This window comes from Halichoerus grypus, chromosome 2 (genome assembly GCF_964656455.1).
Source record: "Halichoerus grypus chromosome 2, mHalGry1.hap1.1, whole genome shotgun sequence".
Classification (NCBI taxonomy): Eukaryota; Metazoa; Chordata; class Mammalia; order Carnivora; family Phocidae; genus Halichoerus; species Halichoerus grypus.
Genome location: NC_135713.1, coordinates 106,452,494 through 106,468,711, shown reverse-complemented (window position 1 = coordinate 106,468,711; position 16,218 = coordinate 106,452,494). Strand labels below are relative to the sequence as shown.

Here is a 16,218-nt window from a genome sequence, read left to right as displayed (position 1 = left end):
ATTATTTGACTGTATACCTATAAATATTATCCCTAGAAAGAAAAGGAACATTTGGTAAATGTACAAAAGATATGGGAAGAATTTGCATGTTATCCTTGTGTAAGGACCATGTTAATCTTATCTGTATTGTTCCAGTTTTAGTATACATGCTGCCAAGCAAGCTCCAGAATATTTTAAAATGAATATACTGCAATAGAAAATACCAAACTGTACCACATATGGTAAAGGTCAGTATTGTTTTATGAGACTTTTGTGTTGGTTGCATGTATGTGTAGATATCATGGGTCATGATAGAAAATTTATTTCCTGCTGTGGATTGTGCTAACAGATGTTGGAAAGCCACCGGTATGGTAGAAAGAGCGTCGGAAAGTGGGTTTGATGACTTGACTCCAGTCCTTGCTCCGCCAACAACCACCTGCGTGAGCTTGGCCAACAAACTTGACCCGCTGGGGCTCCAATTGCTTATTATTAAAATGAGCAGGTCGAACTAGATGTTTTTGAGATCCCTTTCTCTAAGATTGTGTCATTCTGGTGATCCTCTCGTGGCCTTGATGAAACACAAAAGGCTTTCAGATGAGAAAGGTGGGTGGAGGGAAATGTCAGGAGCAGCAGGGCAAGCATAAGCCAGGTGCAGACGCCTGACTTTACCCACAACAGCTGCTGTCCTGGTGCTCATTCTTGCTGCTTGTCATCATGCTGGTAGCACCCCGAGATGCTGCTGCCACGAGAGTGTGAATGATGACCATGGTTAAATCCAAGTTGCAGCCTGTGGACAGTAGTGGAGGTGGGGACTGCCAAGCACACACACCTGGTACCACTCTTGGCACTCCTAGGTGATCAGAAGCAGTTCTCGATGACAAGCATGATAAATATTCCAAGGAGGAAGCAAAGGAAAGGCAACCGAAATAGACTAAGTTGAAACCTAGGAGCCATATTTCCTCTACAATCTATACGGCCCCGGAGTAATAAAGATTTTCCTTAGGAAAAAAAAAAAGAGGGGAGCCACTTCAGAAAATATGCAATGTAAAATGCCTAGAATAATTCCTTTTCTGGTGTAGACTGACACTTAGTTTTCTGTAAAGAACAGGGACATGTTATCACTTTTCACTCCTTCGATGGATAAGATGCAAAGTTAATTTCATGGTGGAGAAACACCCGAGAGGTTGCTTGCTTTCCGTTAATATAGAAGACATTTTTGACACCAGCACATAGGACGTGTATATGTACACACAGACACACACACACGAGAGCTGATAAATACATTAAATGGATAAATTATTGATTGATCCAGGGACAGCATACAATATGACAAGAAATGAGATGTATCTGTGTGACATGCACGCATGTGTAGAAATCGAGGGGCGTGTTTTCTTTTTTCCTCAGGTAGAAATATCATGCTAGAAAATATTTTGCCTTTGAAGAACAAAAGTACAAAGGCATTCCAACAATTGAAGGTTATAGTTTTGCACAATTGCTTATTATTCATTGTGCTTGGGAATAGGGCATGGAGAAGACAATTACCTTTCCCAGCCTGGATCTCTTTAGCACGCTTCAATTTAGTGTTACCCCCTCGGTAAGATTTAACAAGATGTGTCTTGTTGGCCTGCAAAAAGAAACCTGGTCGACAAGAGCCTTGAGAGCCAGGAAGCAGATCAGAAGTAAACTTGGTTGTTGTGAAACACTGTGTACTTTTAAAGAAATAGATTAATAATGTAAGTCACTTCAGTCCTTGTGGAGGGCACTGAACGGACAGCGCTGACGGCCCGTCTGCAGCCCAGGTGCATCATGGGATAAACCCGGAACCAACCCCGCCCTGTCCCACAGATGAGCTTCTTCCAATCCCTCTAGCTGGACTGTGGAGAAAACACAGCCTGGTGGTTGTATCTCACCTTGACCGGGGCCCCGCAGGAAGCACTGCTGGACAGAGTGAGGAGATGCACTTGCTAGACTCTCCTTTTTGCGTAGGTGACTGGGGAGGTGTAAGAGATCAGTACCTTCTGGTCATGACCTATGGTGACGGGCACTAAAGCCATGAGCCTAATGTGGGATGTTGACGTAGCTTCTTCTGTAGTTACTCTATTTATTTCCAAATGACAAAAACAAAACAAAATCCGAAACCCAAACAAAAAATAACTCCAAAGTCCCAGCAACAGGAAAAAAAATACCCAGCCCATACTAACCGAGTGGCTGTTATTTTTGGCTGTGGGCTGGCCTGGGGAGACGCTCTTTGGCTGGCTGTCCCCATGCATGGCTGTCTGACTGGAATTTTTGTGAGCCGGGAAAGGCATGGTTATATTTGGCCTCTGGAAGGGAAGTCGCTGAGATAGAAAGGCAGCTTTGGATCATAGGGTTTGAGCCCATGCCAACGGGAGGGGAAGCAACTTCCCCATTTCCAGCTGAGGAAGCTGGTGGGACAACCAAGCCAGACCTTAGGCAGGGTTTCGTGCGGAGGCCTGCAGGGGAACATAGTGCCTGACTGGACTGCCCGAGGAGCTTGGTCCAGGCCAGTGAGACCAGCTGCCCCTGGCTGAGACGGCCCAGAGGGGCAGCTAGGCTCAGCTACAGTGCCTGCAAAGCAGGACACCCTTCATGTTGTCCCCCGGAGTCTAGGTTATCTCCTGGTATTGTATTCATGGAAGTTTCCATGTCATTTACCAGTTATCATTCATATGCCCTGTGTTCACTACTAGATGGTGAGTGTTCGGTTTTACCTCATGATCCACAGAGCTTCCATACACGAGGACATTTTAAGAACCAAACCTGCCTGAGGATGCCCTCCCCCTCTACACTCTGGGTTATGTATGTATATATATACATATACATATATGTGTATATATATATATATATATATATAAAGTTAATGATTAAATCTTCAGTTGTGTTATAAAAAGAATGACACTTGAGTCATGATAGAAAAACAAGATTGTTGTTTATGAATATACCACTAAAATATGCATTTTCTAAGGCTCATTGATTTATTTCCAATTCGAGAAACCACATAGATGTACAAAATGGTTCATTAGATATTCATTATACCTCCTTAGCTGCTTTTATTAGAAGTGCCCATGGTGCCAATGGCAAGGTTGATGTTTTCAGGGGTTGAATCAATGCTTGAAACTCATCAATTTCTCATAGGCAGTTTTGGTTTAAGGTATTTTGATGATTTTATAGAAATGTTTTATCCCATTAAAAGCTATAACTTAAACTGCGGTGCAGGGCAGGCGCACATTAGATGATAAATGGCTTTGTATAAGAGATTTCAAATTTGTCAAATCTGCATTAAGGAACTATATTTGAAATTGGTTGGAAGGTTGGGTGAATTCTCCAGGTGCAAATGACATTTGTTTTATGGATCCCTCTGAAACAATTCCCCCAGAGTTTTCATTTGAATAAATCACATCCAAGTTCAGCACTCCAGAAACAGCTAGTGTGGTAGAGTGGCATTAGATGCTTTTCTGGTTCCTCCTTTTAGGGAGGAGGGCTCGATTTTCTCATCTGTAAAGGAGGTGAGCCTAGATAGCCTGGAGGTATGAATCTTTATGCCCTCTCTTCATTCATTCACTCACTCATTGATTCATTCATTCATTCCACATGTATTTGTTGAGTAGGTGTGGGCGTGTTCTGTCACTAAAGAAATGGCAATATATAAAAACCTAGACCTCGTACTCATGGAGATGATATCCTAGGAGAAAGACGGTAAACAAGATCACTTCATAGATTGGTAAGTGCCATGAAAACAGTAAAGGAGAGTACTGTAATGGTAAGTTGTTGGCAGGTGGCCCCATGCCTCTCTGAGAAAGGGTCCCTTCAGCTGAGGAGAAGCCACCAGAGTGAACATCTGGAGGAGGAGCATTCCAGGAAGAGGGACCAGCAAAGGCCATGGTGTGGCAATGCAGTAATGTGGTCAAGAAAGAGAAAGGCCTAAGTGTTTTCCTCCTGGGTCTTCTTGCCCCACCTCTAGAGCTGTGAATATTCTGCTGCATGAAAATAATGAGGCCAAGGGTGTTGTGGGATGGGTGTTGTGGGACAGGTGCAGAGGGAAGCGAGAGGGAACACTGGGGCTGGGGTGGATTGCCCTGTTAAGGTAGACTAGGCTACACTACAGTCCTGAATAGCTCCACATCTCAATGCTTTTATTTTTTAAGGATTTATTTATTTATTTTAGAGGAGGGACAGAAGAGGAGGGAGACAAGCAGACTCCCCGCTGAGTGGGGAGCCTGATACAGGGCTTAATCCCAGGACCTCGAGGTCATGACCTGAGCTGAAATCAAGAGTCCAACGCTTGACCAACGGAGCCACCCAGGCGCCCCATCCACATCTGAATGCTTTAACCAAGCATGCTTTTTCCCTGCCTGTGTCATGGCCTAATTGGGTTCTGATGATGCCTCTGTCAGCAGGGAAGCAGATTCTTGCTAGCATGTGTCTCCACCATCTTGAAGTCCTTTATTTCCAGTCTTATGAATTGGGAGGGGAGAATACATAGAAGGCTGGATTGAATGTTTTAGGGCCCAGGGCTATACCAGCCACTTGACTGGAAACCAGATCCATGGCTCTAAGTGTAAAGGGAGGCTGGAAAACAGGATCTTGCTGTGTCTTGAGGGAGGAGTAGCTGAATTGGTGAACATCAAGCCAGTCTTGGCCACCGTAAAGAAAGTGGGAAAAGAGAGGATGCTCTCCCTATATCCTTAAAGACCTACACAGCATATGTTCCACTGTGGCCAGGAATGCTGGCAAAGGGGCTAACATGCCTCACAACAATGACTTCTCCCCATCCCACCAGACAATACACAAAGAAGTAGGGGGTGGGGAGTCCTAATCAGACCTAGAAGGGAACTCACCTAGATGAACCCCACTTTAGGCTCAAACTCAGTCATTTCAATGCTTGTTAAGAGTCTGGAGGAGATGCCAGTTTTGATGCTAGAGACTCCTAACTCCTATTGCCTGGCCTTCGTGGCTTCCTCCCGTCTGACTTCACCCCATTTAATCCAACCCTACTGCTCACACCTCAGATCATCCGCTCTTGCTAGGCTCGACTTCTTGAGGCTTCCCACTCAACAGAGAGCAGACTTCATCTCCTGTGTTCTCACTCTTATTCCCTTGCAATGCTCCTCTCTATCAAATCCCACAGTCCTTCTTACCTTTGTGGAATCTTCCCTGCCTTCTCAGACTTCAATGGAGTGTAATCACAAAGAGGCTGCATGTCTCTTCCATTCAAGCCTCAAGTGCTCAGGTGGGTCCCTGTTTCCCATCCTCTAGAGACATTTCATGCAGATCTTACTGCTTTCTGGATCCCTTTCAACTATTAGAAGAGCCTCAATTTTGAAAATGAGGTTTATTTTCAAGTATTACAAGTCCAGTCCAGTCTAATGTAAATCTTCAACCTCACCTCCAAATTAGAGTTACTTACCTAAGTAAGTTCAGGGTTGTGCAGTTGAGAAGGAGGGGTGATTTGCTGCTTGTCCTCCCTCCACCTCATGCCCCTTTGTGCTCTTCTGGGGTCCAATAATGAAGACATTATCGGTCAGATTAGAGGAAGAGGGGCAAAAAATATATCTCACATCAAGAGTCCCTACAGGCTAATGTTGAGAGGCCACACAGTGCACTCATTCCCAGCAGCCACCATCATCCGTTCTCTCCTGGGGTGCATTTTGGGCTACTTTGAAGAACCTCCTCTCACTAATCATGTAAACCTCATCCTCCCATCCCCTTTCTCCGCTCCAGCCACTCTAGCCATCCTTCCACATCTCAGTGTTATGTTACTTCCTGCATCAGAGCCTTTGCAGTGTCATCCCTCTAGCTGGGACTCTCCCTCCCTAGCCGCTTGCCCGGGTAACTCCTAGTGATCTTTCAAATCTCAGCTCAAGCATCAATTCTCTGGACAAGCCTAACTTGAACTCTCAGCCCAGGGCAGCCTCCGATTATGCACTCCCACAGCCATTAATTAAGACATTAATTGTGTAAACTGTTGTTTAACATCTCTCTTCCCCACTTCAATGTGGATTCCAAGAGGTGTTGATAGATGTTTGTAGAAAGAGAATTAAGTGGATTTTCCCAATGAGCTCATGAGCACTTGGACATGCCAAGCAGATAGTCGGTACTCAATAAATATTTGTGGAACTGACATGAACATGAAGGGAGGAACCATGCCTATTAATCTCTGGATTTGCTATATGACTGAGCACATAGTAGGATTTCAGTAAATGTCTGTTACCTAAGTGTTTTGAACAACCTCTTCAGAGTTATCTTAAATAATGGAGAATTGGCTGAAATGCATTTCTGACCCGACCTGTGCCTTATGGGTGCTTCTGAACATCAGCAGAAGAGTTGCTGTGTTATCTTTGCCAAGCCGGGCTTCTCGTCTGCTGACTTCTTATTCCATAGTTTGGGAGGAACATGTTGTAGGAAGGGGACATGGATAATGTAATCATAGATCCAAAGAGTGACAGGTTCTAATAATTTGTCCCTTAGTTCCCTTCAGTACACTTGTGTCTCTGGCAGCCCACCCAATCCAATCGTTGGAGGGATTGGACCCTCCAGCAGGGTCCCTAAGCAGGGTCCACCATATGTGCCTTCAACCTAACTTGCATGAAGACTTATTAGTCACAATGAGTTGCAGGTGCAAAGACTGAGGGCACAACTAACTGTATGTGGAATCACCTCCTCACATACGAAATTAAACACTTGCACACTCAGAATTAGGTTCAAGTGGCTAATTGCACCCGGAAGTAGGTAATTGCAGGTGCAATTAGCTGCAAGTGCAATTTTTCACCCGAGACTAATTGCTCCCAAAGTAAGAAGATAGGGATTGAAAATTCAGCACTGAATGGGTGTGTGGTTATTGCAACCAGCTGTGATTTTAATAGCCCTCTCCCTCTGACTTAGAGTGTGGTGGCCTCCCTTTGGTCTTTATGAATAGTTAGGTTGCTTAACTTTATCCTTGTATCCTTCTGTAGCATTCTCTTTTCAAGTTGGGTCTTCTTTCCCTTGCCAAGAACCACTTTCTTCAAGACTTCTGGAATCCCTGGCTTTTTAAAAGACATATGTTCCTCTACAGTTCTTCTGTACCTAAAACCCCTCAGAAATAAGAAATGGTCAGTAAGTTGGACAGCTTAGTGGGTGCTAACTTCCAGCTTTCTTGAGGATTGTCATTTGAACATGATGAATGAAAAATTCTCCCCACTTTAAGTGAGGAAGAAATGGACCCTCCATCAAACTACCCAGAGAAGTATCTTCTCTATCAGGTTCAATCCGACCTATCTTTTCCTAATAGCTTTTCTCCAGTGTCGGTATAGGATTCCACCCAAGAAAACAAAAACCACCATCGTTTAAAAAAAAAAAAAAGATTCTAAAATTAAAGCATAATTGGAAAAAAAGCAATGAATTTTAATTTAAGTTGGATTCAGTAAAACTAACCAAAACTGCTAATACCACTCCAGAAAGTCTTTTGATCATATAACATGATTGAGGTAAGAAGTTGATCACCATAGTTATCTTGACAGAGAGTATTTCATAAAGGCACTTACTTACACTGGTATTAGCAGACTGAAATGGCAAAAAAGGAACCCTGAGGTATTTCAGAGGTAACTGCAGGAAGCAGCTACCACCCCAAGGGCTGGGGAAGCAGAGGCAAGAGGCTGGGTTATTAGCACCTAGAAGCTTGAAGTGTTACAGAACCTGGACTGGATTGCCCCACGGAAGAACCAAGCAGCACCCGGAGATCTTGGAAGATAGGAGGTTTATTTAATGCCTGCGGGCTCTGAGGAACGTGATCTCCAAAGGTCTGAGCCCGGAGCACAAGCCAAGTGGGCAATTTATACACATCTACTTCCGCATACTTGGCACTTTTGGCGCGTGCGCGAAGCGGGGCAGGGAGAAGAACCCAGATTGGTGCGCGGGGGAAGCCGAGCAGGGAGAAGAACCCGGAAGAGCCCCGGGGCAAGGACTGGGACCCCTTCTCTGGCTCGTGGGCCATCTTAGGACACAGATTTTTCCTTATGAGAAGGATCTTCTAGAGCTCCGATAGATCAGGCATACAGACCTCTGGTGGAAGGAGGTTGCCTGGTGGCTCACTGCCTCCGCAGCCTGGAGTGGGGAGCACACAGAGCTGGGACCCGGAGCTCTGAGGAGAGGGCACTTGGCGATTCCTGGTGCCTTGAGGAGCTTAATCGGGGGGAGAACCTGCATAGTGGGACCCAGAGCTCTGTGTAGGTCTGCCCCCCAGCTGGTACCGCACTGTGGGCAACCTGTGAAACCGCAGCCCATGTTCAGAAGGGGAAAAATGCCTTCAGGGTGGGCCACGGAGCCTGGGGCTTGTGGTCTTGGGTAGGATCAAACCTGGACTTAACAGGTCTTTATATAAGATGGGGAAGTGGCAGCTGCAGAGAAGAATTTCTGGAGACGCCGTGAAGGAGGCCAAGTGGAGTCTGTGCAGGGTGTGTGCTTTCATGTGTGTCTTTGCTCTGGGTCCAGCATTTTCCTTTGCACGGCTTTATTTTATCAGGAAGCAAGTTGTGTGGGGGGGGCGATGGGAGAGAGGGAGAGAGGGAGAGGGAGAGAGAATACCACCGTCAGAGTGAATAGAAGCCAGCGGTGGCCTTAAGATGGTGATCGTAGCAGGTGCCTACAGCCAGGCCGGCCCACGTGTCTGTAACAGATTCCATCCTCACGGTTCACCTGACTGATCAATATCCCTTTCCTCTTTGCTGCCAGAGTTCAGAGCTGCCTGAAGTCCACCTCCTGACTCCTGCAGAATGCTGACTCCTCTGCTCCCCTGCTTAGTCATTCCGAGGTGGGAAGGGATCCCACTTGCTAAGCTGGTGGCGGCCTCAGCTGAATGCCAATCTGCCTGGGCTCTCGACCCCTTTGAACTCCCTCCGGCTGTGGAATCTGCTATTGCTTAGATCCTGTGGTGCTCAGGGGCTGGCAAGGATGCCTGGTAAGGAAGTGAGAGAGATGACAGACCAGGGGGCACGGAGGAGGGCTGGAGGACTTTGACGTGGCCTGGGCAGCGCTCCGAGGGTCCAGGGTGCTCACTGCTGCAAGGAGGGTGATGTTTACTTGGCCGCAGGGCCAGCTCCTAATGGACTGCTTCAGCCAAGCATTTCCTGTTGGCAAGGGGAGCAATCGTTCCTTTGCCCTTATCACCCTGCTTGGTGGCAACTTAGGCTTCTCAAGAGGGGACATCTTAGGAGAAGTTGGGTCACCTACCAGTGGTTTAGACTAAGAAAAATAAATTTTTGCTTCTCAGGAAAACGAATAAAACCACATGAAAGAAAGTGCTGGATATAGAGAAAATAACAGCTTTTAAAAATCTGACTAGCCTACAACAGCCGCTAAGAGCATCTGACAATGCTTTTTCCATCCCTCCCCTGTGCAGATAGTTCATTGTTCATTTCATTCATTCATTCACTGAATCTGTAAGTATTAGCTGAGTGCCTACTATTGCCAGTGCCTTGAGGTAGGACCCTCAACAAGATGGATTAAAAAATCCTAACCCCAGGGAGTTTATATTCTGAGGGGAGAAAGGTCAGCTGTCTGGTACATACAATTTCTTACCCTGTTTTCACTTGTCAATCCATCTCATGAGCACTTGCCTTATTGTTACGTCATCTTCATACCCATTATTCTAATGACTGCTTACTTTTCCAGGTGAATGAATCAGTTCATTTACCATGTCACTACAGTCAGGTAGGAGACTCTTTCCCATTTTCATGGTTTTATTTTTTTAAAGGTTCCATTTTTTTTTTAAAGATTTTATTTATTTGAGAGAGAGAGAATGAGAGACAGAGAGCACGAGAGGGAAGAGGATCAGAGGGAGAAGCAGACCCCCCGCTGAGCAGGGAGCCCAATGTGGGACTCGATCCCGGGACTCCAGGATCATGACCTGAGCTGAAGGCAGTCGCTTAACCAACTGAGCCACCCAGGTGCCCTAAAGGTTCCATTTTTTAAAAGATTTATTTATTTGAGAGAAAAGGAGAGAGTGCACATGCACGCAGAGGGAGAGAGAGAATCTCAAGCAGACTCCCTGCTGAGTGTGGAGCCTGATTCGGGGCTCGATCTCAGGACCCTGAGATCATGAACTGAGCCAAAACCAAGAATCAGAAGCTCAACCAACTGAGCCAATCAGGTACCCCCCATTTTCACAGTTTTAAATCATGTTGTGATATTTGTGTAGGTAGATTAAAAGTTTTTTTTTTTTTCTGTGTTTTGGATATTTTCCTCCCTTTCTGTGTTTTGGATATTTTCCTCCCTGGCCATATCTTTCACAGTATGTACGAGACAGGACTCTTGGTTACAAACAGCAGAGCCCAAATCTGGTCAACATAAGCAGAAAGGGAATGTATCAGAAGGTTATCCATCCAGTAGCTCACAGAATAGACAGGCTGGAGAAGCAGCAGGAATGCAGGGCTGGGGCAGCAAAAGTACAGCACAGGTCCACCCCCAGGAACAGTGGGCTAGGAGCCCACAGTGTCCCTTCTCCTGGACACAGCTTCAGGGCCTCGGTCTCTTGACTCTACCAACATCAGGAAGAATCTTCATCTTCCTTGAACCTCTGTCTCACACCTTCCCTCGAGATTCCAAGTGTAGGGCAGGAGATCTGGCCTGGCCCGGCTGATCACCTGCCTGCCTCTCTCTGTCTTCAGAATGAGAGGAGGGAACAGCACATACTTCCTTGGCTGTCCTAGTAGGAGGTGGGTTTCTGCACACTGTCCCCCTCTCCCCCCGCCACCGCTTCCCCAAGAGTGGTGGATCCCTGATAGGAAAAAGAAAAAATATGCACTACAAAGACATTCTCTTACTTATTCCATGTGTTTATTCTGTGCTGGGGGATGGAGGGGTGGGGACCTCATTAAAAGGACTGCTCGATTTTGCCTGCCTGTGGAGGGCACAAATCATGCTCAGCAGTGCTGGGGTATGGCCGGGGGTGTTTGGCACCTCCACTGACCCTGCAGCACTCAGCCCTAGGGCCTGGAATCACATGGGTCAAGTTCACACCGATCGGCTCCATTCTATGAATAAGGAAACTGGGGCTTGGGATGGATCTGTGGCTTACACAGATCACACAGCCAGGAAATGTGAGACTTGAGGATGGGTCTTCCGAAACCCACTGAGGTTACTTGACTCGTGCTGCTTCCTAGCACCCGGCTGGTGACGGGTATAAGGGGTGCCTGGAGCAATCTAGGCAAAGGCCCTTTCCACAAAGGGGCCTTTGTAACAAGTCTTTCTTTGTTTCGTCACCAGACTGTTCCCTGGAGTAATTAAGGCCTGTAGTTCTTAGAGACAAGGCTTGCTGACACTACTGGACAAGGTGCTGCAATCTGAGTTTAGATGCCGGGGCGGTGCTTGAAATGCACGAGCCAGGGCTCACCTCCTCCCACACACCTGGGCACTAGCTAGCCATGTGCTCGAATGGCCCTGCCTTGCTTGCCAGTTCCAATTATAAAACAGCACCCTCTGGCTCGACAGGATGGGCTGCTGGTGGGACACAGGCCTATCGCCATGGCAGCGTCTTCGGTACCTGCAGACAGACATCTGACCTGCTGCTGCTGCCCAGACGAGAGAGGTCGTAACGTCCCGTGGGCCCTTCGGTGTGCGGCGGTGCGGACCTGCATCTTTCCTGCCAGTGTGCAGTGCCTTCCGGGGGTGGTGAGTAACTGCTATCCTCTTTGTCCTAGGGGCTCGTCCCCCTCAATTCCCAGGGGGCCTCGGGGGCCTGCATTAATATCCGCTGGTGTTGTCCTCTTTCCTCGGTGAGTCTATACCTTTGTGTTAAAAGTCCGTCATCTAAAGGTGGAGAGACGAACTTGACTCTCCCTGGAACTGGGATGTTAGCCTTGCATCAGACTTGTACCTTGGGGACCATGACGGGGCCCGGACAGCACCTCGGTCTCTGCCCTCAGAGCGCCTTTGCTGTCTCTGGGGTGGCCACCATTCAGAGGAGGAGAGAGAGAAGGTGCTTTCATTAAAGACGGTGCCTGGCTGGCTGCCTGGCCTGGTGGCTGAGCCTCTGCCGGAGGCCTTCACCCTACCTGACCCCCTGCTCCCGAGCACGCTGGCGTGCGGCTCATCTGCCTGGCCAGTCAAGGGAATTCAGGAGTTTAGGTGGAAGTGGGATTTTGGCATCGGTAGAGTTAACATTTATAGATTCAACTATTTGTGTGAGCCCTTAAGGGCTCATGACATGAAGTGATTTTTAATCATGCTGAGATGCACATTTCCATCACACGCGGGTGGGTGAGTCGCCTCACTCCCGAGAAGCTGGCACCAGTGTTTCAACAGGGCTTGGGGCTCTCCGTTCCTCCTCACCAAAGGCAGTCTGTGAGGGGATCTCTCCACCTTAGCAGGATCTGTGGCTCTGGGCAGTCATGAGGGCCTCCGGCTGAGTCCCTTGGCATGTGTGGTGAGGGCCCTGGTGTCTCAGGCTCTCTCTTCATCACTCCCCCGATGCCGCCTGGCCCTCCTGAGCCTCACGCTTGGGGTCAGGCTCTCTCAGGCTCACCCCGCCCGCTCACTTCCGGGCAGGGGCACCGGCGCAGGCCGCACGGGCAGATCTCCTGGCTGCTGCCTGTAGTGCGGGGCTGCAGTGTCTGCTGAGAATTTAAAACCAATAATAAAATCGACTCTAAGTCAGTCTGCTTTTTATTATCCCCATGCCGGCAATTCTAAACAATGTCAGTGATAAAATACTCCTTCCCCAAAATCTTTTGTTGGTCCATGTTCTAAACAATTGCTGTGGCGACTGTTGAATTTTAATTATATACAGTCACATAAATGTACATATATAAATATATATATATCCTTCAAATTAGCATATTTTATTACTTGTCCTTTAATAAAGAGTCTATCCCACCTGAAAGTTAATTAGGAGAACTCCCAGGAAGAACAGTCCGGGATGGTTTGAGTTGGCTTCAGGCACAACTTGTGTCTACACCGCCCCCAGTACTTAGGTTTTCCTGCTTTTAAACAATAGATAAACAATAACAGCGCAGGGATCGCAAAGCCAAGAAACAAAACCCGAGTTAATTCAGTTCTGTCCTTCCACATGACCACTTGGTGTCTTAGTGTATAAAATTGCATAAACGCCAATTAGTTCATACAGGAAATGTTTGGTTTTGAAATAGTATCTCTAAAATTGAAGTTTATTCCTGTGATTGTTTTAAAACTAACGAACAAGGAGAATAATAGTAATGACTGTTTATTACAGGATTACCACTGAAAATAATTTTGTCCCATAGAGGAGGGCATTAAAGAAATGATCCACTCTGGGTGTCGAACACGGGAGGTCTGTCACTGCCTGGGCCGATTCAGACAACGGGAATCCCTCTAGCTAGCTGGAATAGGAGGGGAGGAATAATCAGGTATTCAGTGGCCTGTGAACACTTGGAAGCGCTGGGCAAGCAGGTGGTGGTCAAAGCTCCCAGGAGCGATGCCAGCTCGTGGAATTACTGTGCTCCCTGACGGGAAGGCGGTGCTCCCACCTCCCACGGCAGAGCCAGCCACGTAAAGACTCTGTGCCTTGCCGCTCCCCCCACCTAACTGGGCTCTAAATTGAGGTCTCATACCGGTGTATCTGATTGGCCAAACCTAATCCCGTCTGGATGGCTACCTGCGGAGGAGGACTGGAAACGGAGTGTTTCGTGTTCCAGTGTCTGCAGTATAGGATGGTGCCTGGGAGGAGCTCAGAGTGCAGGGAGAGCAAGCCGGTGACTAGCGTCCTCCCCACTGACGCTGCTGGGTCTCTCTCTGACACCTTGCTTTGGTCTCTGGAGGGGTAAGGACCTCCCCAGTTTGACAGCCGGATTCTGTCCGTGCTGACTTCGGGGGAATAATGGCTGGCTCTGAAGTCAAGTGTTTCCGGGGAAGCCATTTTTGTGCTATTCGGCTCTCCTGTCCTCCATGGGGTTCTTCCCCAGCTGGGTTCCTCATTGTGGCTTTCCTGCTGGGTGCATTGTGAGTGTGTTCTCCAGATCTTCACTTCACCAACTCACATCTGTTGGGAAAGAGTGGCTCCCACACACCCCAGCTCTCCATGAAGCCACCCCTAAACCCCACCCCACTCACACACATGTGTTTTTATCATCATTATTACTCTTTTATAGTACCTTTTTTTTTTTAGGGATTGTTCGTAATACATGTTTGCTGATTAATGCAACTCTTGTCCTCCAGGAGTTTTTGCTACCATTCTTGTAACATTAAAAACACTCTAATTTGCGTCTACACTTGGGCCCCAAAACCTCAGCTCTCCTGTGCCTTGTGGAACAACGGGTGGTTGTGGGTGATGCTGGGACCAAGGAGTAGGTTCTGTGATGACCGCCTGGAGGGTGACTGCAGAGAGTGGCAGGATGTGACGTCGGCATGGAAGTGCCAGATGAGGCTTGAACCCAGTAGCCATGCTGCAGCCTGGAGGCAGGGCCCACTGGGCAGCCACAAACGCTAAGTGAAGCTCTGTTCACAAGGCCAGGAGGAAAGAGCCTACAGCAGTCTGCAACCAAAGAAGATGGATTTCTTTGTTGCAGCCTTTTTATGGCTGTGTGACCATAGACCATGACCTCTCTGGGAAGGGATGTTACTTATGATGATGGTGTTCTTCTTTCTGGCCAAGTGGGACTAGGCAGGGAACTGAAACAGAGAGAAGCAGAAAGAAGGATTTGTAGCATTCCCTCTGGAAATACTGCCTTTGAGACAGCACAAGTTGTCAGCATGGCAGGCTGACTCCTTGCTCTACTCCTCCCCACCCACAGCCACCACCAGGCCACTCAGAAATGTGTCCACAGTCCTAAGCCCCAGCACGGAGTGGAGCTGAGGAAAGGAAGTGGGTCCAGCATGTCTGTTTCCTTCTCCTTCCCAGTAACCCACACGGGTTCATACCAGTCCTCAGAAGCCTCTTCCTGTTCCTTCCCTGCCATTTGCTAGTGGCCTGAACCTCATTTTACTTCTGATAATGGGGTCAGAGAGTTTGACCCATTACCATCACCTTCACTGATTATAGGAAGTCTCACTTCCGTATTTCTTATTTTTTATTATTTTATTTTTTTAAGTAAAAATTACATATATTTAAGGTGTACAACATGATGATTTGATATACATATACATAATGAAACAATTACTACAGTTGTTATAGAATGTGGATTTTTTTCCCCAGAATCCATGTCCTCTTCAAAGTATGGCTTCCCATTGCCTTGTAAGGACATAACATACCACAGGTTCAGTTCATGTCTATATATATTTGTACACACATACATGTACATGTACACATGCATGTGTATCTGTATATTTGTGCGAATATATTTGAAAACAAGATAGAAGCTCATTAGCTCACCTAACAGTCCCAAATGACACGGCATCTTGCCAATGCCTCCAACCAACTAGGAGGTCTCTCCAAAAATGGACACGGTCAAGATTAGGCTCTTCTCAAAAGACACAGCTAATTCCAACTGGCACATTAAGATTCTAAAGTTAAGAGCACGTTGTGAAATGTGAATCGATGTGACATTGTCAAACAAAATGACCTGTGGGCTTGGGAGGTTGGCATTTGTCGGAGGAGGCCAAAGTGTGCATTTTAATCTTGATTTCCTTTGGGAATACTTCCTCCATTGTGTTCCTGACTCTGATTATGTTCTTGTGCAATCAAAATAGCTCTAATATCCTGGACTGAACAATTCTTTTTCTTCCTTCCTCCCCTTCTTCCTTCCTTCCTTCCCTTGTTTCTTTCCTTCTTTCTTTCTATCAGCACAGGAAAAATTGTTTTGTTTTGTTTTGTTTTTTGATCAGCAACAACTGCTTGGTTTTTGAGATGTAAGTGCACATGTGTGCACAAAATCCCATCCCAGTAGGAGGAAAAGGAATGGATTTAAAGTCCTGCTTGGTGTGTAAATTATTTAATGCACAGGGACCTCAAATGTTCAACCAGAAAACCAAAGTTCAGTATTCAGAATTCGACCTCAAAATGGCACGAACGATCCAATAGGTAAGCACAGATTTCTTCTTTATAGCCTTAATCTCAGGATATTATGAAGCCTTAGCCTTAAGAAAATTTCAGGTGGGATTTGTATTTAACATCAAGTTTATCTTTCCCTTGGTTCTAAATGTATAGTAGGGACTGGGTATGCTGCGTAATAACAGAGGTTCTGAATTCTAATATAAGGTTTGTCACCTTATCTCTCCTTTCCTGTCAATACATGATCTGGCAACTTCCCTACTGCATATTGTCACAGCTGT

At 46.8% G+C, this 16,218-nt stretch overlaps 1 long non-coding RNA gene and 1 pseudogene across 2 annotated transcripts in view; one reads left to right on the top strand and one right to left on the bottom strand.

Annotated features, from left to right (window-relative positions):
- Positions 1-16,218, top strand: part of LOC118522109 (uncharacterized) — a 273,431-nt gene that overhangs the window by 59,588 nt on the left and 197,625 nt on the right. For both annotated transcript variants that reach the window (XR_013445791.1, XR_013445790.1), the window contains 2 exons: positions 8,710-8,935; positions 11,467-11,646. This is a non-coding gene — a long non-coding RNA (uncharacterized LOC118522109). The remainder of the gene's footprint in view (positions 1-8,709; positions 8,936-11,466; positions 11,647-16,218) is intronic.
- Positions 66-160, bottom strand: LOC118522130 (U6 spliceosomal RNA; annotated as a pseudogene).